Source organism: Rhinoderma darwinii, chromosome 2 (genome assembly GCF_050947455.1).
Source record: "Rhinoderma darwinii isolate aRhiDar2 chromosome 2, aRhiDar2.hap1, whole genome shotgun sequence".
In the NCBI taxonomy this organism is placed as follows: Eukaryota; Metazoa; Chordata; class Amphibia; order Anura; family Rhinodermatidae; genus Rhinoderma; species Rhinoderma darwinii.
Genome location: NC_134688.1, coordinates 315,742,598 through 315,764,766, shown reverse-complemented (window position 1 = coordinate 315,764,766; position 22,169 = coordinate 315,742,598). Strand labels below are relative to the sequence as shown.

The window sequence follows — 22,169 nt, the reverse complement described above, 5'->3', positions numbered from 1 at the left end:
TGGGGAGGTGTGGGTTTAGTATCCAAAAATTGCCACTCTCAAATCTGTCAGTTAGCGTTTTGTATAAAAAGAAGTAACAATACAGCGTTCACTGTATGTAAATTACCAGAGAAGAGTCCTGAGATGAGTTCAGGGATGAGTCCAGGTGTACTGACCTTGGCTTCAACTGAGCATCCGCAGGATTCCATTGGACTCATCTCTAGACTCTTCTCTGGTAATTTACACCCAGCGCACGCTGTATTACAACCTTTTAGACAAAATGCTGAAATGGACAGTTTTAATAGATACATGTTTAGGACACTAAACCCCAGCAGTATACGAACGTGCTGGTGGTTTAGTGCCCTAAAATCTATTGACAGGTGCCTTGCTGACACAGAGCAGACTCACTGTAGATTTTGCATGCATTTTATTGGACTAATGCCTACTTTTATATATTCTGTTTAGGCTTCTGTTCCTGGATTTGGCTTAAAAAAAGTGTGAGCAAGGCCTTAGGTATACCATGAAACTTGATGGTGATAGATGTCACTGTCAAGGTATCCGTAAAAGACTACGTTTAATGTATACATCGGGAGCTATTCCAGGCTTATATGTTTAATATAGGCTAAAAATGTTATGTGCACATATAAATGTGTCACTTCTCCATCTGGTTCAGACTATCACTCATCATATTCTGGTATTTATTTTTTAATTTGACCAATTGTTCTTAATTTATTTTTAGATCCACCTAGCGCACCTGGAAATTTGACAGTGGATGGGATTGACGCTACCACTTTATCCCTTAGATGGAAAGCTTCTGAGACGGAAGGAACCTTTGCCATAGATGGATATTTGATTGAGTACCGTAAGGAGGGCAGTAAGTATAGACAAAATTGTATTTTATTCCCTGATGTAGATCCGTATTTTAGTTATATGATGTAACATATTTTGGATTTTTCTGATGCTAAACTATTAAATAGTGATAAAATTCAGTAATATGTTTCCTGGAATTATATTTATATGATACACTTGTCAGCATACGCCATACAACAGTTTAAGGGCCTGTTCACATTAGCGTTGGACTTCTGTTCAGCTTTCTGTTCATCTATACCGTCAGAGCTATTGTTTCCGTGAAAAAAACGGAAACCTAGCGGAACGGATGCAAACTGAAACAAAAAAAAATACCATTGATATCAATGGTATTGCAAACAGAAACAATACTTTCCGTTTGTCTTTCCGTTCATCTGCTGCTTCTGTTCTTGAATACCACATCCAAAAAAAAAAAACATTTGTAAAACTGGGACACATGATTCTGCCACAGCTATTTTTTTCAGAACAGCTCTCTAAATATTCTTATTAATTCTTCTATTGATTGTTACATGATGTTTCACCTAAAAAGCTTTTCCCTGTTTGTACAATTACTACAGCATTCATTTTTTTGCCTGCCATACTATGTAAATGGGATTATTTAAAAAGTCAACGGATACAAAGTAACATTTGGCCGCTGGTATAATATAAGATGGTACATGTGAACATGTACCCATTTCAATGCATCCAATGATTTAATTTGCCTTAGAAGCAGATATTTGGTACTGACTTAAGTTAATTTTTACATCTGCTAATATTCCCAAGTTGTAGAAAGCTGTTCGCTTCTTTTAAGGTGGCAATGGGCCCCTTACCTACTGGTAACTTGTGCAGCTTCACAGATTGCATTTATGGTATGTCTGCCCCTGAGTCTATACTACTATACTCTATACTACTCAAACCTTTTCCAATATTATGCAGTAGATGACACAGAAAAAAATAAAATAAGTGACTCAAGAAATATTGACATGCTTAAACTAAAAACAAAAAAAGAGCAGAACATATGTAATAGTCCCAGAATTGTAAGTTGGGAATCTGACAAATAATAACTAAATATAAGTCTGCAGTAGAACCAAAGGCAGTCAGTCCAACCTTCCATAGCATGAGTTCTGGCCTCATGAAAACACAAAATATTCAGTTCTGCCGTTTAACATGACTATGTCAACAAACAGATATAGAAGGAAAGATCAGAATGAAAGAGAGGGAGAAGGGATAACTAAAGAAAGGTAAAATCTGAGACTAGCGATCAAGTAGTCTATGGGGAATCTGAGGTCAGCCTACACCTGTTACCATTAGTCACAAAACAACATCCATGGCTGCCAAAATTTTATGAAGGTAGAGAGCTTGTCAACCTCAGTAGCCGTTAAGACCTCCATGCTCATTATGTGATTAAACGTTCAAGGAAGGGGTGTACGAGGAGGTCCCGATTGCTTCCAGAGATTGCAGAAGGCAGAAGAGGCTGAAGTCGGGATGCAATCATTTTAACATTAAGTTTTACATTGCGGTTGATCAGGGAAATAGGGTGGTAAGTACCACATTGGATTGGTCCTTCCTGGGTTTAAAGGCTATGAAAACCTTTGAAGAATGGTTATTACATTTTTGTTTACTAAAAAACAATGTATTAGTGTTTAGTGCAACTTTGTAATTTGTTTTTATTTAAAAATGTTTGCCTCTTGAGATACAGCTTCTATGTATTATGTATGCCACCTCAAGTGTTTGAATTTGACTTCGTCAGGTAATGTGAAAGAAAAATGTAATCAATTTTGCTGTATACATTATGCACAGCAGAATAGAAATGGTAGTCCTTAGTAGAAGGGGGTAGTTTGCGTTACGCATCCACCAATTTAATTGTATTCAAATGTATCCGTAACCTATGGATGAGAGAGAAAGGATGTTTCAAGCGTAGGATTAAAGGCTAGGTTAAAGTCTCCGCCAAGTATGATCGGCAAGCTACCAGCGAAGGATTCTAGAGGGGTTAGAGTGGATCTCACGAACTGCAGTTGACACTGATTTGGAAAACATTCGCAATGTTTAGAACTTTAGAAGAGAAGTATAGACGCAGAAAAAGAAAATGACCCTGTGGATCAATAATGGTTTGTAGAACTTGAGGGGAAAAGGATTTATGGAACCCCATAGAGCTCCCTGAGATGCACTCTGCGGGTTGGTGCTATGGTATCAAACAGGGCAAGATATTAGAAGGACAAAAATGTGTCTCCTGTAACATAACAGTAAAGAAATGTATAAGATCGGACTCTTATTGAACCCTTTGACATTAAATGAGCATACTTTAAGGCTAGTAGTAGCCAGTTATTTCAATAGGAAGGAGAGAACAAGAAAGGAAAGTTGAGGGAAGCGACAGTAGAGGGATCAGACAAAAACAAGACGAACGAGGACATGAGACAAAAATAGAAACCTAGACCCCAGAATAAATCTCCACAGATAGAAATCTCTACTAGCTGGATGTCACCACCATGGTGACTCCTAACTTCAGGAAGGGTAGAAGTAGGAGTGGCAAGAGACCCCCCCCCTTACGCGCACACCGCTCCGCCGTTGCCGACAAAGCCCTCCGGCCACCACAGAACATTCTTGGAGGCAGAGGAGCTGTGCGTACATTCATTAACGCACACGCTCTCCTCTTTCCAGCTCTTGTCAAACAGTGAAAGAAACACTGTGTGATCTCGCGAGAGAGATCTCACACAGCACAAGTCGATGTGACACTGTCCCGAAGTGTCAGGAGTGTGAATAGACATCGCATCCTGGCTGGAGACAATGTCTATTCACTCTCAAGACACTTTAGTAAAGTTAATGTGGGTGTATGTGACAGCACAGCGTGATCACGCTGTGCTGTGAATACAAATGGACATGAATGGAGAGAAGTGTATGACGCTGATTGGTCAGAATCATACAATCCTCCTTACAATGCCCACTTGGTCAAAAGTTAAAAAACACCCAGTTGGGCATCAAGAAACTAATTAGCATAAATCTAAAATTGTTCATAACTTGCTCAAAAATTATTGTTTTTCAAAATAAAAACCACTGCTGTTATCTACATTACAGCGCCGATCAGATTATGTAGGAGATAGGGCACTTATAATCTGGTGACAGAGCCTCTCTAAATTGATAAATCGCTAAGTGAAGTATATTCTGGCAAAGTCACATACAAATGTGCCGTACGAGACTTGTATACACTAACATATAATTTTTGTATTTCCACTTGGTTAAAACTTGGTATATGTTTCATATGTCAAGTTAATAGGGGGGAAGTATTCTCTTCTTTAAAGTAGATACTTGTGACTGCTATATGTATAAACGGTAAATATCCTCTTTATAATATGGCTAATAGAAAAACTAAACTGAATATAAAGTGTAGATTGTCAGATGTTTCACTGTCTCCATCAGAAAAAAACTAGAGTAGAGAAAACAGACAGGGAAAATGGAAAAATACCTGAGTAGATCAGGGGCCGTACGGAAACAATCCCCAGAGGGGGATGATAGTGAGGGGAGAGGTGGGGTAGCGAGGGGGAGACGGTTGAAGAGGCTACAGAATGAAAATCCATCCCTAAAGGATATATCAGGGCAGATAATGCAATGTTTTGAGGCTGTGAATGGTATATTGTCACAATTGGGGGGAATCAAGAGTGATTTGGCCATAATAAGAACAGATATGAATGGGTTTAGAGTAAGGCTTGATTCGATAGAAACTAGAATGAATAACATAGAAGAAATCTCACAGGAATTCTCGAAAGATCTAAGAGGCCCAGCTTTTGAATAAAAATTTTTGGGATAAAGTACTAGATCTGGAAAACAGATGAAGGAGGAGTAATCTGAGGATAGTAGTAATGCCTGAAAAAGTGGAGAGGGATGATACTGTGAGGTTTGTTACAGAATGGTTTAAAGAGGTGGTAGGGGAAGAACACCTGTCAGATATGTTCCAGGTGGAATGAGCCCATTGAGTCTCCTTTAATCCCTGGCAACCAGGGCTCTCCACACGGACATTACTGGTAAAACTCCTGTCTGATAAGGATAAAGAAATTATAATTCAAAAAGTAAGGTCTGGTCTCAGGAAACAATACATTCTATAGAGAAACGATGGGTGGGGTTGAATTACTATAGTAGATATGCTAGAGGTGTTTCTGTACTTATTCATTAAAAAAAATCCCTTTGAGGTTATATCAGTGTGGGTTGAGATGGAGGGTAGATATGTTTTTCTGTACGGTTCACTAGAAAATAAGAGATAGGTGATAGTGGCGGTACAAACTTCTAGATTTCCTGGTTGATAAGGAAGAAGCAATATTATTGATTATTGGTGAATTCAATAATAATAATATAGAGACGAGATTGGATGGAAAAGTAGGGAAGTTCTCCGTAGGCAATGGGAAGTTCCAGGCTCTTTTGGAAGAATTTGGGTGGTGGGATATTTGGAAGGAGAGACATCCAGGGGTGATCGAATATTCATACTTTTCTAAAACACACGTAGTATTTTCACAAATAGGTTATTGTTTTGGAAATAGCCGTGCACTGGAAATTGTTAAAAAGATTGCGTATGAAACAAAGGGGATCTCAGATCATGCACATTTAGTAGTAGAATGTGTAATGGGTAATAACAGAGGGGGGGGGGGGATATTTTGATTCAATACACTTGGGATTCAAGTAATTGATTCATTGAGTACTATTGAAACTGGCTTAGCTGAGTTTCTAACATTTAATTGGCACACAGTAATAATAATAATAATCTTTATTTATATAGCGCCAACATATTACGCAGCACTTTACAATTTAGAGGGAACATGAAACAAAAAATATCAGACATTACATAGTGACAAAGTTAATTTACAATTCAAACCTGAGGAGTGAGGACCCTGCTCACAAGAGCTTACAATCTATGAGGAAATAAAGGAGACACAAAGTGTAACAGTGTTTGTTCTGTACAATAGTCCAGCCATCACAATTGATTGTATGGGCTGCTACGAAGGCATATTTGAGGGGGGCACTGATTAGAGAAATTAGTCACTATAAGAAGAAAACTAGTCCTAGTCAGGAACTAGTCCTGAAGGAGAAAGTTATTCAAAGTGAAAAAGAAGCTGTGTCCTCTTCATCCAGGGAAAAATTTGAGTGCTGGCAAAAGGCAATAGAAAACGATGAAAATTATTTGGGTTTTAAAGCTCAGCAGGATCAACTCTTTATAAACTATGGTGTTGCAATAGAAATGGGAACCCCAGTAAAAAGGTTGGCTGGGATTATTAAATCCCAAAGAAAAAGTATATGTATGCAATAAAGAATGACAAGGAGTTAATTGTCGTGGGAACAGAACAGGTGGGATTGACCTTTCTCTCTTATTTTAAGAATATCTATATCTCAAGGGGGATGAGGTCTAAAAAAGAGAATGCTCAGTTTCTGATAAGATCAGGGCAGCCTTTCTTGACTGAGGAAAAAAAAGAATGGTTGGAATCACCAATATCCTTGGAGAAATTGGAAAAGGCCTTGGCTGCATCTTCAAATTTGAGATTTATAAAAAATATCGGGAAATCTTGTTGCCTGAACTATTAGTTATATATGAGGAAGCATTTGATGTTGGTCTTTTACCTGAGTCTATGAGGGAAGTGATGATAATACTTATTCCAAAAGAGGGAAAGGATCCATTATCTTTGGATGCATATAGACCAATCTCGTTAATGAATAAAGATGCTAATATCTTGGCTACGGTTCTGGAAACAAGATTAAAAGATGTAGTGGGGGATCTAATACACAGTGATCAGGCTGGTTTTATGATGGGTAGATCTACAATGGATAATTTATCCAGATTATACCGGAATATTCATCTGATGCCGGACAATCCGGGGGAAAGAGTAATAGTGTCACTGGATGCAGCCAAGGCCTTTGACTCTATTGAGTGGGATATTTTGTGGGATGTGTTGAGGGAATAGGTCCAAAATTCCTAAAGTGGATAAAATTGTTATATACTGGAACAAGGCCAAGGCTATCTATAAATGGGACAATATCGGATCCATTTAACGTTGATAGAGGAACTAGATAGGGCTATCCCCTATCCCCGTTGCTCTTTGACCTAGTAATTGAGTCATTGGCAAGTTATATAAGAAAAAGCCCAGAAATAATGAGTTATAGTATGGAAGGGAGGAAGAGGAAATAGCATTGTTCGCAGATGATATTTTATTGTTTTTGGGTGCACAATATTGTGTTGGGATTATCTTTAACCTATTTGAAGAATTAGATAGAATTTCAGGTGTGGGTATTAACTGGGGAAAATCTTCTATCTTAGCGATTAATGAAAAGGAACATATTCCGGGAGGGCAGTTAAAAAGAATAACAAAAAAATATTACTTTAAATATTTGGGGATTAACGTCTCTAGTAATGTAAAGGAATATGAAAAGTTAAACGTAGCCCCACTCTTGAAATACATAAGAGAGAAGGTTCAGATATGGAAAAAAAACTCAATGTAGGGTTGGCTGCGAAGTTGGCGCTGATTAAAATGATCGTATTACCCAAAAATTTATATATTTTGATGAATAATCCGATTTGGTTGGCAGAAGTGATATTTAAAACTTTTGATAGATTGTTTTCTTTAGTTGGTGTGGAGGGGGAAATGTCCTAGAAAAAAGTTGAACCGCTTGAGGAAACCGGTTGATAGGGGTGGTTTGGCAATTCCAGCAATGAGAGACTATTTTTTGTCTGCGCAAGTTAATAAAATTATTAATACAAAAACTGATAATGTTTGGGTTAGGGCCCTAGGATATAGATTCCACTTCTGGCAGAATTATAACATGCTTGAAATTCTGAAATCTGGAATGGGGAGAATATACAGGATTTAGTTTCCCTCTTTGTATATGTACACTATGGTATGGAAAGTAGTAGCTAAGAGACTGGAAGCAGGTAGTTACTATAGTGGCACGCCTATATGGGGGAATACAAATATGGGAGATGATTATTTTACTAATGAGTATACATTTCGGAAGCAGAAGGGGATATATAAATTAGGACAGATCCTTAAAGAAGGAGGACTAAAACGTTTCCATGCTCTATCTAGGGAATATGGACTTGAGGAGAAAGATAGATTATGTTTGGAGGAGAACCCATTTGTAACCTTGATGTTGGGAATATAGGAATGTGGTAGGAAAGGGAGACTGTCAAAGATATATAAAGTAATGAGTGATAAAAATGAGTTCAACTAGTCTAATCCCTGCTCAAGTGAGATGGGTACAAGATATGGGGGAGACAGGAGAACTCCAATGGAAGAGAATACATGGAAATATCTAAACTATCTCATGGACCTCATCTTAGAGTCACACAACTCTTCATTGGTAATAGGTCGCATTATCCACCATATACTGTAGGTTGGCTAAAATGCTTAAAGAGGCTCTGTCACCAGATTTTGCAAACCCTATCTGCTATTGGCAAAAGTCCAAGTGGGTGTGTTTAAAAGTAAAAGTCCAAGTGGGCGTGTATTATGTGCGTACATCGGGGCGTTTTTAATACTTTTACTAGCTGGGCGTTCTGATGAGAAGTATCATCCACTTCTCTTCAGAACGCCCAGCTTCTGCCTGATCACGCTTTGACGTCACTCACAGGTCCTGCATCGTGTCAGACGAGCGAGGACACATCGGCACCAAAGGCTACAGTTGATTCTGCAGCAGCATCAGCGTTTGCAGGTAAGTAGCTACATCGACTTACCTGCTAACGCCGATGCTGCTGCAGAATCAACTGAAGCCTCTGGTGCCGATGTGTCCGACACGATGCAGGACCTGTGAGTGACGTCACAGATCTGCACTGCCAGAAGCTGGGCGTTCTGAAGAGAAGTGGATGATACTTCTCGTCAGAGCGCCCAGCTAGTAAAAGTATTAAAAACGCCCCGATGTACGCACATAATACACGCCCACTTGGACTTTTACTTTTAAACACACCCACTTGGACTTTTGCAAGCCTCATTTGCATAACTACAAAAATGGTCATAACTTGGCCAAAAATGCTCGTTTCTAAAAAATAAAAACGTTACTGTAATCTATATTGCAGCGCCTATCTGCTGCAATAGCAGATAGGGGTTGCAAAATCTGGTGACAGAGCCTCTTTAAAGATCGGAAAGCAAACTGTCCTAAGTGTGCAGGGGAAGAGGCAGACCTAATCCATATGTTGTGGTCATGTCCCCAAATAAAGAGATTCTGGGAAGATATCCTTAAATAAATTGTAGAGAGATATGGGGTTGAAATCCCCTGGGATCCAGTCATTTGCGTATTGGGTTATGATGGACTTTAGGGTACAAGGGATATTAAGAATGAAGTCCGATTTAAACTGCTATATTGGGCGCGTAAGACCATTACGTTTAAATGGATCAGGCAGGATCCACCTACGGGAAATTGCTGGAGGAAATATGTGAGGAGGATGCTACAATACAAAAAAATCTACTACCTATAAAACAGTAGGAAGGTAGAGTCTGAAGAGTTGTGGGGGAGTTGGTTGCAATACGAGGTTGGATATATTCATTTGTGAAGGGGAGGGGAGCAGAGAGAGATGGATACAATTTTTTTGTTGCTTTTGTTTTTTTTTGTTTTGTTGTTGTTTTGTTTGGGGATGGGATAATAAAAAAAAAGTTGCAATATGGTAAGATAGACAAGGATTCGTCATATGAGTGTACCTGCAGTGCGATCTTTATTAGGGGGACGTATATTTAATGTTTGTTTCCTGCTGTATGCTAATGAAAATCACTAAAATTAAAATATAAAGGGGATGATGATAATATATAGAGAAAAGAATAAAGTCTAGATAAATGAGGTTTAGGGGGCCCCGTTCTAGAGATAGGTGCGGGTCCCAGAGGTGGGACCCGCACCTATCTGACATTTATGACATATCCTGTGGATATGTCATAAGTGTCACTCGTGGGTAAACCCCTTTAACTATTATTTCTTCCCTCACTTCACTCCCAGTTTCATTATTTAGCCTACCTGTACTAGAGGTGGAGAGGTGGCCATGCATGTGTGGTCACTTTCTATTATGGTAAATATGGAAGCAGATTAACAAAACCTTGTTCTTCAGAATGGTTGGGGTCTCAGTGGACGGATCCCCACCAATCAGATATTTACAGAATAGTTGCTGATAATCTGAAAACAGCAGAATTTTTTTTGAAAACATAAAAAATTATCAAATTGGTCTAAGCTTGTATGTTTTGATTGAGTTGGAAGAAATAACCATCATTCAACAAGCGTTTGTCTGACAGCTATCTAAAGTGCATGGTCAGCTTTAGGGAACAGCTGCATAGATGCCTTGAAATGTAAATATATCACACTTACCGTATTTTTCGGACTATAAGTCGCAGTTTTTAGCAAGAATAAATCTTGCTAAAAAGTCCCTGCATTTTATAGTCGGCAGTGAGGACCCTGGGCCCCCTGACCGCTCCTTACTTAACCCCTTCCCGACCCGTGATGTGCCAGCACATTATCGAGCGGGGAGGGGATGATGTATGGAGCGGGCCCTCTTGTGCTGAGCTCGCTCCATACACTGCAGGTGTCAGCTTCTGACACACTGCACTAATGGCTAGGAACAGTGGTGGCGCTGTTCCTGGCCGTTTAACTAGTTAAATGCCGGGGTCAATAGCGACCGCGGCATTTATAGTGGTTTTCCCATGAAGGACATTTATGACATATCCACAGGCATCTTAGTGGTTTGAAGTCGATCGACAGCGCTGCGACGTGATCGCAGGGTTGCCGATAGTTGCTATGGCAACCGGAGGCCAAACAATGGCCTCCTGGTCTGCCACATATGGAAGCACATTATTTGGTACACATATTTGGTATCACCGTGTTGATAACAACCCAAACTATAAAACTTAATCTTATTTGTCCCACAGTATGAACACCGCAAAAAAATAAAAATAAAAAACAATGCCAGAATTGCTATTTTTTGGTCATCACCCCTCACAAAACATAGAATAAAAAGTGATCAAAAAGTCACATGTACCCCATAATAGTAACAATAAAAACTACAACCCGTCACGCAAAAAACAAGCCCTTTATTTCTTAAATAAAAAAGTTACGGATCTCATAATATCGTGACATAAAAAATTTATTATCTTTAATTAAAAGTGATTTTATTGTGCAAACGCTGCAAAACATAAAAAAACAATATACATATGGTATCGCCGTAATTGTATCAACCTGCAGAATAACGTAAAATATCTTTTATAGCCCATGGTGAATATGGTAAAAAAAAAAGAATAAAAAAACCTTGTCATAATTGCTTGTTTTTGGTTACATTGCTTGCAAAAAATGGAATAGAAAGTGATTACAAAATCGCATGTACCCCAAAATGGTCCCAATAAAACTACAGATTGTCCCGCAACAAATAAGCCCTCACACAGCTTCGCTGGAGAAAAAAATAAAGAAATTCTGGGTCTCAGAATATGGCGACGCAAAATGTGCAGGGTGTTCCAAAAGCGAATAAGATTGGGCACCATTTATCAGTGCGACACCGGCCAGAGATCTTGAATTATTATTTATTTACCGCATTATTATACCCTCTTATTATTCCCCAATGTACTCTGCCCAGCCTACATATGCCCCCACATTATAAACTGAAATACCAGCAAAAACCCAAAACAGAACTACCACCAAGCAACATCTGCGTTCCAAAAACCAAATGACGATCCCTCCCTTCTGAACCCTACAGTGTGCCCAAACAGCAGTTTACGTCCACATATATGGCATCACCATACCTGGGAGAACCTGCTTAACATTTTATGAGGTATTTGTCTTCAATGGCACAAACTGGGCACAACATATTGTGCACTAAAATGGCATATCAGTGGAAAATTGCAATTTTTACTTTGCACCATCCGCTACGTGTTAATTTAGAAGGAAAAAACATGTGGTGTCAAAATGCTCACTACACCCCTTAATATGCCCTACGGGGTGTAGTTTCCAAATTAGGGGTCACTACTTGGTGGTTTGTTTTATTATTTGACCTCAGACCTCAGAGCCCTGCAATTGTGGGCGAATGCTGTGAAAATCACCAAAATAGGCCACAAATGCGCATGGTGCTCTTCAATTCTGAACCCTGTCATTTGTCCAGGCAAATGATAAATGCATTGAGTGGTGTAGTTTCTAAAATGGGATCACTTCTTGGGGGCTTCCACTGTACTGTGGTACCTTAGGGTTTTGCAAATGCGACATAGCACCCAATAATAAAATCAGCCAGATCTGCATACCAAATAGCGCTCCTGCCTTTCTGAGCCCTGCCGTGTGTCGAAACAGCAGTTTATTACCACATATGGGGTATTGCCGTAATCGGGAGAAATTGTTTTTTAAATTCTGGGGTGCATTTTCTCCTTTATTGCTTGTAAAACGTGAAAATTTCCACGTTTTATCCAGAAAAAAAAAATTCAATTTCACAGCATAATTACACTAAATTCTGAAAAAAACAGTGGGGTCAAAATGCTCACTATACCCCTCAATAAATTCCTTCAGGGGTGTAGTTTCCCAAATTGGGTCACTTTTGGGGGGCTCCCACTGATTTGGTCCCGTAGTGGCATTGCAAATGTGACATGGCGCCGCAAACCATTCCAGAAAAATTTGAGCTCCAAAAGCTAAATAACGCTCCTTCCCTTCTAAGCCCTGCCGTGGCTACGAACAGAAATTTATGTCCACATATGAGGTATTGCCGTGCTCAGGAGAAATAGCTTTACAAATATTGTTGTGCTTATTTTCCTTTAGCCCTTGTGAAAATGAAAAAATCTAAGGTAAAACTACATTTTATGGGAAAAAATTTAGATTTTCATTTTTACGGCCTACTTCTAATTAATTCTGCAAAAAAATCTGTGGTGTCAAAATGCTCACTATACCCCCTAGATAAATTCCATAAGAGGTGTAGTTTCCAAAATGGGGTCACTTGGCACCGAAAACCATTCTAGCAAAATTTGAGGTCTGTCGTGTTTTCAAACATAAGTTTATGACCACATATGGGGTATTTCCGTAATCGGGAGAAGGTGCTTTACAAATATTGGGGTGTTTTTTCCTCTTTTATTCCTTGTAAAAATGAAAACATGTATGTTTTATTGGAAAAAATTTAGATTTTCATTTTTATAGATTAATTCAAAGAAATTTAGCAAAAAAACTGTGGGATCAAAATGCTCACTATATCCCTAGATTAATTCCTTTGGTGTGTAGTCTCCAAAATGGTGTATTTGTTAGGGGTTTTCCTATGTTTTGGCACCACAAGACCTTTTCAAACCTGACATGGTGCCTAAATTATTTTCTAACAGAAAGGAGGCCTGAAAATCCACTACGTGCTCCTTTGCTTCGGAGGCCTGGTTCTCAGTCAATTAGCACACTAGGGCCACATGTGGAATATTTCTAAAAGCTGCAGTATGTGGGCAATAAATATTAACTTGCGTTTCTCTGGTAAAACCTTCTGTGTTACAATTTTTTTTTAATACAAATGAATTTTGGCAAAAAAAAAGAAATTTGTAAATCTCACCTACACATTAGTTTCATTCCTGTAAAATGCCTAAAGGGTTAAGACACTTTCTAAATGCTGTTTTGAATACTTTGAGGGGTGCAGTTTTTAAAATGGGGTGATTTATAGGGACTTTCTAATATATAAGACCCTCAAAGCCACTTCAGTACTGAACTGGTCCCTGAAAAAATAGCCTTTTGAAATTTTCTTGAAAATGTGAGAAATTGCTGCTAAAATTCTAAGCCTTGTAACGTCGTAGAAAAATTAAAGAATGTTCAAAAAACAATGCAAACATAAAGTAGACATATGGGAAATGTTCACTCGTAACTATTTTCTGTGGTATTACTCTCTGCCTTAGAAGCAGATACATTTCAATTTAGAAAAATGCTAATTTTTCCAAATTTTCTCTAAATTTGGGGTTTTTCAAAAATAAATATTGAATTTATCAATCAAATTTTTTCACTAACATAAAGTACAATATGTCACGAGAAAATGTTCTCAGAATCGCTTGGATAAGTAAAACCATTCCCAAGTTATTACCACATAAATTGACACATGTCAGATTTGAAAAAATAGGATGTGTCCACAAGGCCAAAACTGTCTCCAAGGGGTTAAAGGCCATCATCAATTTTTGTTTATTAATGAAATCCATCAAACTGGCAATCACTGGCCGTGGCTCCCAATTTTCCTATACTGTTGAGCCTATCCTGTTTATTTGTTCCAATTTAACTTCTTTCTTAATATTCAAAGCTTTGGTAATTTCTTTTGTTACAACATCTCCCATTCTCTTAGGAGGAAAAAGATTCTGGCAGACCAATTATATTTATATTATTCTGCTTTAACCTATTTTCAAGATCGTCCATTTTCATCTTTGACAACTTATTATCCTTATTAAGCCCCTTATTGCAGCATGTTGTGCTTCTACCTCGTCCTTCATAGTCACTATTTTTTATTCCAAGAAATCAAGTTTAGTGGATTGAGCTGTGACATCTTATCTCAATATATGTAGAGATTGTGCAATTGATTTCTCCAGTTTTGTGCAAAGAAGGCAGCAAATCCTTTATGGCTTCTTGAATACATTCTTTGATAGGTCTCTGCGTTTCCTCAGATGAGGCACTTTCCTCCCCCTTTCCACATCCAGGGGATTTATTCCCCCAACACCAACCCTGACTCACGTCTGTCATCTTTTAGTTGTAGTTTTCTGGGTTTAGGCGCAATATATGCCATATGTCCAGAGGAATATAACATAGTTAGTACGGTTGAAAAAAGACACATGTCCATCAAGTGATGGGAAAAGGGAAGGGAAAAAATTCGACACATTGGCATAGGAGCTGATGTTTTTTTGTTCTAGGAAATTATCTAAGCCTTTTTAAAGCAATCTACTGTCCCTGCTGTGACCAGCTCCTGCGGTAGGCTATTCCATAAATTCACCGTTCTCACAGTAAAGAAGGCTTGTCGCCTCTGCAGGTTGAACCTTTTTTTCTCCAGACGGAGGGAGTGCCCCCTTGTTTTTTGAGGGGGTTTTACATGGAACAGGATTTCACCATATTTTTTGTATGTGCCATTAATATATTTATATAAGTTAATCATGTACCTCCTTAGTCGTCTCTTTTCAAGGCTAAATAGGTTTAATTATTTTAATCTTTCCTCATAACTTAGATTCTCCATGCTTAGCTTCGTTGCTCTGCTTTGTATTTTTTCCAACTCCAGGGCATCCTTTCTATGAACTGGAGCCCAGAACTGAACTGCGTATTCTAGATGAGGCCTCACTAATGCTTTGTAGAGTGGTAATATTATATCCCTGTCCCGCGAGTCCATGCTTCTTTTAATACACGACAATATCTTGCTGGCCTTTGAAGCAGCTGATTGATATTGGATGCTGTTATTTAGTTTATGATCTACAAGTACACTCAGATCCTTCTCAACAAGTGACTCCCACAGTATAGCGCTCCCTAGGACATATGATGCATGCAGGTTGTTGGTACCCAGATGCATAACTTTACATTTATCTACATTAAACCTCATTTGACAAGTGGATGCCCAAACACTTAGTGTCAAAATCAGCTTGTCATTTATGAGCATCTTCTAAAGACTGAACAATAATACATAGCTTGGTGTCATCTGCAAAAATAGAAATGGTGCTATTAATCCCATCATCTATATCATTAATAAATAAGTTGAATAATAGTGGTCCCAACATGGAACTCTGGGGTACACCACTTATAATCGGGGACCATTCAGAGCAGGTTTTTTTTAAATACATAGATGTTATTCAGTGATTTCAAGCGCTTATTGCATTTATCTCAGAGAGGCATAAATACCATCACAGCTACAACAGTTCCCAATATCGCTCAGAAAAAAAAGCTCCAACTCCCACAGCAAAAGGAAGAAAGACAAACTAGTATTCACAGATAGTCCTTTTCAGTAAAAGTAAAAAAAATAGGAAAAAGTATTGTTGGTAGGCCTGTTATATTGTTTGTGCTGGTAACAGCCGGGAGAACAGCCCAGCTAGTAGTCGACGGGATGGTAATGCAGGTAAGCCAAGACAATTGATAGTTGTAGGGGATTCTATAATCAGGAAGACGGATAGAATAATTTGTCGCCAAGACCGCCTCAACCGAATGGTTTGCTGTCTCCCTGGTGCCAGGGTTCGGCATGTGGTGGAACGGGTGGACAAATTGCTGGGAGGGGCTGGTGATGATCCAGCTGTTGTGGTCCATGTCGGTACCAACGACAGAATAAATGGTAGGTGGAGGAGCCTTAAGAATAATTTTAAAGAACTAGGCTACAAGCTGAAGGGAAGGACCTCCAAGGTTGTATTCTCAGCAATACTGCCTGTGCCATGCGCATCACAGGAAAGACAGCAGGAGCTCAGGGAGTTAAATGCATGGCTTAAGTCTTGGTGTAGAGGAGAAGGCTTTGGGTTCCTAGAGCACTGGGCTGACTTTTCATTGGGGTACAAACTGTATTCTGCAGATGATTTGCACCTAAATGGAAGGGGGTTCGCTGTGCTGGGGGAGAGAATTCTAGCTGGGGTGGCAGAGTGTTTAAACTAGGGCTGAGGAGGGAGGCCAATGTAGAAAATAAAGGGGTAGTTAGGTTAGACAGGGGTCAGACTATATTGGTGGGGGGAGAAACAGACGGTGGGGAGAGGACTAGGCAACAAGATAAGGAGATCCTTTCGTTACAAAACAGCAGTGAAAATAAAAAGGTCCAAATGTCAAATAATCACATTTCTGATACTGAAAGTGAAACCTTTAAAGGCAAGTTAAAGTGTATGTTCACAAATGCCAGAAGTCTAGCAAGCAAAATGGGGGAGCTGGAGGCCTTGATACTGGAAGAAGATATAGATATAGTTGGTGTTGCTGAGACATGGCTGGGCTCTTGACATGATTGGGCTGTAAATCTACAGGGTTTTACACTGTTTCGGAAAGACTGGGCAAATAGGAAAGGCGGTGGTGTATGTCTGTATGTGAGAAGCGATATGAAGGCGAGTGTGAATGAGACAATAGTGGGTGAATACTGTGAGGAGGTTGAAACCTTGTGGGTGGAACTAGAAAGGGAGGTAAACACTGAAAAAATTACTTTTGGTGTAATCTATAGACCCCCCAATATAACTGAAGACATAGAAGGTCAAATATATAAACAGATGGAGCGGGCTGCACAGGCGGGCACTGTAGTGATAATGGGAGATTTTAATTTCCGGGATATTAATTGGTGTCAAGGTTCGGCTTCAACTGCAAAGGGGAGACATTTCCTCAACCTGTTGCAGGAAAATTTTATGGGCCAGTTTGTGGAAGACCCGACTAGAGGTGAAGCTCTGTTGGATATGGTCATTTCTAATAATGCAGATCTTGTTGGGAACGTCAATGTTTGTGAAAACCTCGGTAACAGTGATCACAATATAGTTAAATTTTACCTATACTGTAAAAAACAATCGCAGGCTGGGAGGGCAAAAACATTTAATTTTAAGAAGGCCAATTTCCCCAGGATGAGGGCTGAAATTCAGGATATAGACTGGGAAGAACTAATGTTAAATAATGGGACAAATGATAAATGGGAGATTTTCAAATCTACTTTGGGTAATTATAGTACAAAATTTATTCCTATAGGTAACAAGTATAAACGACTAAAATTAAACCCCACATGGCTTACACCTTCTGTAAAAAGGGCAATACATTACAAAAAAAGGGCATTTAAAAAATACAAATCTGAGGGTACAGCTGTAGTCTTTGTAAAATATAAAGAGCTTAACCCCTTAAGGACGCAGCCTAGTTTGGGCCTTAAGGCTCAGAGCCCATTTTTCAAATCTGACATATTTCACTTTATGTGGTAATAACGTCGGAATGCTTAAACCTATCCAAGCGATTCTGAGATTGTTTTCTCGTGACACTTTGGGCTTCATGTTCGTGGTAAAATTTGTTCGATATATTCAGTCTTTATTTGTGAAAAATTGCAAAATTTAGAGAAAATTTACAAAAAATAGCATTTTTCAGAATTTAAATGCATCTGCTTGAAAAACAGACGGTTATACCACCCAAAATAGTTACTAGTTCACATTTCCCATATGTCTACTTTAGATTGGCATCGTTTTTTGAACATTATTTTATTTTTCTTGGACGTTACAAGGTTTAGAACATAAACAGCAATTTCTCATATTCTTAAGAAAATTTCAAAAGCCTTTTTTTGAAGGTGCCAGTTCAGTTCTGAAGTGGATTTGAGGGGCCTATGTATTAGAAACCCCCATAAAACACCCCATTTTAAAAACTAGACCCCTCAAAGTATTCAAAACAGCATATAGAAAGTTTTTTAACCCTTCAGGCATTTCACAGGAATTAAAGCAATGTGGAAATGAAATTTGCAAATTTCATTTTTTCTGCTGAATTTCAATTTTATTCAATTTTTTTTAGTAACAGAGAAGGTTTTACCAGAGAAACACTACTAAATATGTATTGTCCAGATTCTGCAGTTTTTAGAAATGTCCCACATGTGGCTCTAGTGCGCTCGTGGACTAAAACACAAGCCCTAGAAGCAAAGAAGCACCTAGTGCATTTTGAGGCCTCTTTTTTATTAGAATATATTTTAGGCAGCATGCCAGGTTTGAAGAGGCGTTGAGGTATCAAAACAATGGAAACCCACCAGAAGTGACCCCATTTTGGAAATTACACCCCTCAAGGAATTCATTTATGGTTTTTGTTATCATTTTGACCGCACAGTTTTTTCACAGCACCTATTTGAATTGGGCTGTGAAATGAAAAAAATGATATTTTTTCCAATAAAATGTCATTTTTGATCAAATTTTCTTATTTTCACAGGGAACAACATACCCCATTTTGTTGCCCAATTTGTCCTTAGTGCGGCAATACCCCATTTGTGGTGATAAACTGCCGTTTGGGCCCATGGGAGGGCTCAGAAGGAAAGGAGCGCTATGTGTTTGTTGGAGTCCAGATTTTGCTGGATTGGTTTTCGGGTGCCATGTCGCATTTGCAGAGCCCCAGAGGTATCAAAGCAATGGAAACCCACCAGAAGTGACCCCATTTTGGAAACTACACCCCTCAAGGAATTCATTTATGGTTTTTGTTATCATTGTGACCGCACAGGTTTTTCACAGCACCTATTTGAATTGGGCTGTGAAATGAAAAAAATTATATTTTTTCCAATAAGATGTCATTTTTGATCAAAATTTCTTATTTTCACAGGGAACAACATACCCCATTTTGTTGCCCAATTTGTCCTTAGTGCGGCAATACCCCATTTGTGGTGATAAACTGCCGTTTGGGCCCATGGGAGGGCTCAGACGGAAAAGAGCGCTATGTGTTTGTTGGAGTCCAGATTTTGCTGGATTGGTTTTCGGGTGCCATGTCGCATTTGCAGAGCCCCAGAGGTATCAAAGCAATGGAAACCCACCAGAAGTGACCCCATTTTGGAAACTACACCCCTCAAGGAATTCATTTATGGTTTTTGTTATCATTTTGACCGCACAGTTTTTTCACAGCACCTATTTGAATTGGGCTGTGAAATGAAAAAAATGATATTTTTTCCAATAAGATGTCATTTTTGATCAAAATTTCTTATTTTCACAAGGAACAACATACCCCATTTTGTTGCCCAATTTGTCCTTAGTGCGGCAATACCCCATTTGTGGTGATAAACTGCCGTTTGGGCCCATGGGAGGGCTCAGAACAAAAGGACCACCATTTGGCCTACTGGAGCTTTTCTGGTGCTAAGTCATGTATGCAGAAGCCCCTGAGGTACCAGTACAGTTGAAACCCCCGAGAAGTGACCCCATTTTAAAAACTACACCCTTAAGACATTCATCTAGAGGTGTAGTGAGCATTTTGACCCCACAGGTACTGTGTAAAAGATAATGCGCAACAGATGGTGCAGTGTGAGATTTGCAATTTTATATATGTATATGCCATTTCAGTGTCCAATATAGTGTGCCCAGCATGCGCCACCGGAGATATACACCCCTTAAATTGTAATGTGGGTTCTCCTGGGTACGACAATACCCTACATGTGGCTGTTATCAGCTGCCTGGGCATACGGCAGGGCTCAGAAGGGAAAGATGAGGGGGGTAAGCTGTGCGGAGTGCATCAGGGTAAATTAAAAATCAAGGGATGTATGATACATTTTAAAACAATCTTTTATACAGAGCCCTGGTTTTTCGGGACACGTGTCACATTGGTATATTGTGTTCTTCCTTATCCCCCTCTTATAGCAGACTCTGCACCTCTTTTGACTCTTTCCCTTTCCACCGGTTTGGGGAACTTCTCCTGGAAAGTGTTGCCCTGGTACGATGCGTGTGGCCTCGCTTCCAGAAGTACTGGGTGCCCCCCCTTCCTGGTCCCTAAAGATTAGATCTTGAAATTCCAGGAAAGTTCCCCTCTGGCCTGCACATCGACGTAGCACATACGAATTGTACAAAGCCATCTGTATGATGTGCCCGGCCAGCTTCTTATACCACACCGCATGGCGCTGTAGGGCTTCAGGACTTGATTTGACAAGTCCATCCCTCCCATGTACCTATTGTAGTCCAGGATGCAGTCTGGTTTGGGGGTGGCCTTTCCTTCATATATCCTAAACCTGTAGGTATACCCTGATGCACTCTCGCACAGCTTATACATCTTCACGCCATACCTTGCCCTCTTACCTGGCAGGTACTGGCGGAATTGAACCCTCCCTTTAAAATGTACCAGGGACTCATCAATAGAAAAACATTTCTCGGGGGTGTATGCTTGGGAAAACCGGGCACTGGAACGGTCTAATAGGGGTCTCCGTTTATACAAACGGTCAAAACTGGGGTAATCTCGGAGTGGGCACTGCTCATTATCAGTATAATGTAAGAAGCGAAGTATTGCCTCATTTATTTATTTTTTTAGGTTCCAGTTCATTTCTGAAGTTGCTTTGAGGGGCCCATATATTAGAAACCCCTATCAAACACCCCATTTTAGAAACTAGACCCCTCAAAGTATTCACAACAGCATGTAGAAAGTTTATGAACCCTTTAGGTGTTTCACAGAAATTTAGAGCAAAGTAGAGGTGAAATTTACTCTTTTTATACCATTTTTTTTATAACACAAAAGGATTTATCAGAGAAACGCAACTCAATACTTATTGCCCAGATTCTGCAGTTTAGAGAAATATCCCACATGTTGCCCTCGGGCGGTAATGGACTGAAGCACCGGCCTCCGAAGCAAAGGAGCACCTAGCGGATTTTGAGCCCTCTTTTTTATTAGGCACCATGTCCGGTTTGAAGAGGTCTTGTGGTGCCAAAACATTGGAAACCCCCCAAAAGTGACCCCAATTTGGAAACTAGACCCCTTGAGGAATCCATTGTAGTTTTCATGGGGTGCATGCGGCTTTTTGATCAGTTTTTATTCCATTTTTAGGTGGCGTGGTGACTAATAAACAGCAATTCTACTATTGTTTTTGTATACTTTTTTTTTTACAGCGTTCACCGTGCGCTATAAATGATATATTAACTTTATTCTGCGGGGCGATACGATTACGGCGATACCAGATGTTTATAGTTTTTTTTTATGTCTTATGGCGTTTGCACAATAAAATACGTTTTGTAAACAATCATTCACTTTTTGTGTTACCTTATTCTAAGAGCCAGAACGATTTTATTTTTCAATCAATAAAGCCGTGCGAGGACTTATTTTTTGCGTAACGAACTGTATTTTCCATCAGTACCATTTTTAGGTACATGCGACTTTTTGATCTCTTTTTATTCCATTTTTTGGGAGGTGAAGTGACCAAACAATTGTGATTGTGGTACGGTTTATTAATATTTTTTTTTACGGCGTTCACCGTGCGGGATAAATAACAAAATAATTTTGTAGTTCAGGCCGTTACGGACGCGGCGATACCAATTATGTATAGTTTATTTGTTTGTTTATATATTTTTATTAATAATAAATGACTGATAAGGGAAAGAGTGGGACTTTTACTTTTATTACTTTTAAAACTTTTATTTTCTTATTTTTACACATCTTTTTTTAACTTTTTTTTTACTTTATTACTTTGTCTCACTAGGGGACATGAGGGCAGGAGGCCCTGATCGCTATTCTAATACACTACACTACATGCGTAGTGCAGTGTATTAGAACTGTCAGCTACTCACTGACAGCAAGCATAGTGGGTCCTGACGTTGTCAGGACCCACTAGGCTTCCGTCTATGGCATAGCCGGACGCCATTGTTTGGTGTCCGGTTGCCATAGTCACCATCGCCGGCCGCTGTCGCGTAGCAGGCCGGCGATGGCAGCTTAACCCCTAAAAAGCCGCGATCTCTATAGAACGCGGCTTTTAAGGGGTTAATCAGCGGGGACACAGCGATCGGTCCCCGCTGTAGGAGCTGTGACAGCTG

At 39.4% G+C, this 22,169-nt stretch overlaps 1 long non-coding RNA gene across 1 annotated transcript in view; it reads left to right on the top strand.

The window, feature by feature from the left end:
* The first annotated feature begins 735 nt into the window (after positions 1 to 735).
* Positions 736 to 22,169, top strand: part of LOC142741233 (uncharacterized) — a 48,261-nt gene continuing 26,827 nt past the window's right edge. The window contains exon 1 of the long non-coding RNA XR_012881039.1: positions 736 to 853. This is a non-coding gene — a long non-coding RNA (uncharacterized LOC142741233). The remainder of the gene's footprint in view (positions 854 to 22,169) is intronic.